Source organism: Nomia melanderi, unplaced genomic scaffold, assembly GCF_051020985.1.
Source record: "Nomia melanderi isolate GNS246 unplaced genomic scaffold, iyNomMela1 scaffold0246, whole genome shotgun sequence".
NCBI lineage: Eukaryota > Metazoa > Arthropoda > Insecta > Hymenoptera > Halictidae > Nomia > Nomia melanderi.
Genome location: NW_027475361.1, coordinates 57501 through 60155, shown reverse-complemented (window position 1 = coordinate 60155; position 2655 = coordinate 57501). Strand labels below are relative to the sequence as shown.

At 51.2% G+C, this 2655-nt stretch overlaps 1 non-coding gene across 1 annotated transcript; it reads left to right on the top strand.

Annotated features, from left to right (window-relative positions):
• Positions 1-2458: 2458 nt before the first annotated feature.
• LOC143175911 (5.8S ribosomal RNA) lies at positions 2459-2613 on the top strand. Its single transcript, XR_013000557.1, has one exon. It is a non-coding gene; the product is annotated as a 5.8S ribosomal RNA (ribosomal RNA).
• The last annotated feature ends 42 nt before the right edge of the window (positions 2614-2655 follow it).

Here is a 2655-nt window from a genome sequence, read left to right as displayed (position 1 = left end):
ACGCGAAGAGATCATTCCTGCTTGCGTGAGGTGCGATAGCGCCGATTCGCTTTTCTGTACGGGGAGAAATAGAACGATGAGTTGACTTATCGGGTCTTCGTTGGAATTACCGTCGCTGGCATTGTAAACTCCAGATGACCTTGTGATTCCTTCGTCGGGCACTGGTAAAGGGTGGCGATGATTCGTTCTATAATAGAAATACCCGTCGTAGCGATTCGGCCGTGTCACCCGCCACGAAAATCTCTCTCGTCGTGGAATCCCCGCGTCGTAGAGTAAACGCGAAGGCTTGCTATAGAAGACTATAGTTTATACGCCTGTGGTTCACCGGTTGCCTGCTCTCCGGGGTACGCGATCGCGCAGGAGTTACGGAAGAACTTGATGGGCCACGATCTCCAAGCGGCTATATCTTTCGACGATGGGACGATTCACGCGAAGAGAACGTTCGTGCATGCGTGAGGTGCGATAGCGTTGATTCGCTTGTCTGTACGGGGAGAAATAGAACGATGAGTTGACTTATCGGGTCTTCGTTGGAATTACCGTCGCTGGCATTGTAAACTCCAGATGACCTTGTGATTCCTTCGTCGGGCACTGGTAAAGGGTGGCGATGATTCGTTCTATAATAGAAATACCCGTCGTAGCGTTTCGACCGATGTCACCCGCCACGAAATTCTCTCTCGTCGTGGAATCCCCGCGTCGGAGAGTAACCGCCGAAGGCTTGCTATAGAAGACTATAGTTTATACGCCTGTGGTTCACCGGTTGCCGGCTCTCCGGGGCACGCGATCGCGCGAAGGTTACGGAGGGACGTGAAGCGCCCGAGCAATGAAACGTCCGCAGGAGGAAACGAGCAACCGCCGAACATTGTTTCGCGACGTTTCCATAATGTATTGTCGTTTCGCTCGCATCCCGCTTCTTTCCCCTAGTTTCCTCGACGCGTAGTTTCGCAGCCTTAGTGGACGAATCATTCTCGATTCGAGGAAAGATATGCAGTGGGGCGTGCAATGAGCCCGCCAGAGACCACGATCTCCAATGCGTCTTTACATCTTTCGACGATGGGATGATCCACGCGAAGAGAACGTTCGTGCTTGCGCGAGGTGCGTTAGCGTCGATTCGCTTTTCTGTACGGGGAGAAATAGAACGATGAGTTGACTTATCGGGTCTTCGTTGGAATTACCGTCGCTGGCATTGTAAACTCCAGATGACCTTGTGATTCCTTCGTCGGGCACTGGTAAAGGGTGGCGATGATTCGTTCTATAATAGAAATACCCGTCGTAGCGATTCGGCCGAGTCACCCGCCACGAAACTGTCTCTCTTTCGTCGTGGAAACCCCGCGTCGGAGAGTAAAACGCGCGAAGGCTGTGACTGTAACATATATATATACAGTATACAATGCCTGTGGTTTTTGCGCGTGTCGGCTCTTCGGTATACGCGATCGGCCAGAGTTACGGAGGGACGGTGAAGCGCACGAGAAATTGAAACGGCCGCACGATTGGAACCGAGCAACCGTCGAACATTGTTTCGCGACGTTTCCATAATGCGTTTTCGTTTCGCTCGCATACCGCTTCTTTTCCCCTAGTCTCTGAGACGCGTTTTCGAGCCGTTCTTCTACTATCGATTCTCGTAGAGAGAAGGGACCGGGTAGTCTGGAAGTGGAACCCGCATCTTGCGTGTACCGTACACGGAATTGAGAGGACCGGCCGTGAAGCTCGTTTTAAAGCCGTGCGTCTGACACCCAACTCTTGCGCGCCAATTTCGCGGCAAGAGATAATATGGGACGAATGACCGGCAAAGAGCCAGCTGTGAAGTCTGTTTTTTTAATCGAATCCGTGGACGTGTGTATGCCGTAGCGTCGCTCGTCGTGTTCGTTCATGGTCGTTCCGAGAGAAAGAACGAAAGCGGTAACGAAGGGACCGGCCGTGAAGCTCGTTTTAAAGCCGCGCGTCTGACACCCAACTCTTGCGCGCCAATTTCGCGGCAAGAGATAACATGGGACGAATGACCGGCAAAGAGCCAGCTGTGAAGTCTTTTTTCATTATTTGCTTTCAATCGATCGATCGGTACGATTCGTGCAACGTTTCGCGCGATGCGACGCGAAAACATGCGCGCAACAATAGATGCGTCTGATCGGAAGAACGCGAGGGTCGACTGCACGCGATGGATTCAGTATCGGGTAGGATACAAAATATATCCCCGTCGTTTCCACGCGTGCGAGTCTTCTGCGTCTTTCGCGGGTTTTTGAATGCACTATACGCCCGGAACGTCGAGAAATATATACATATTACTTGAACGTTTTTCGTCTCGAAAGGCTTCGGTGTCGTCTCCAAGGCGACGCCTGAATCTCCTTCGCGCGCTGGTCGGAGATTCAGGTATCAACTTTTATCTTCTCTTTGAAAGAAGAGAGATATTAGGTCGAACAAATGAGAATAAAATTATATATGTGAAATATAAAATTTATACGATTACCCTGAACGGTGGATCACTTGGCTCGTGGGTCGATGAAGAACGCAGCTAATTGCGCGTCAACGTGTGAACTGCAGGACACATGAACATCGACATTTCGAACGCACATTGCGGTCCACGGATACAATTCCTGGACCACGCCTGGCTGAGGGTCGTTTACGTACCATACACTGCTTGCGTAGCTCTGTCAAATCCCC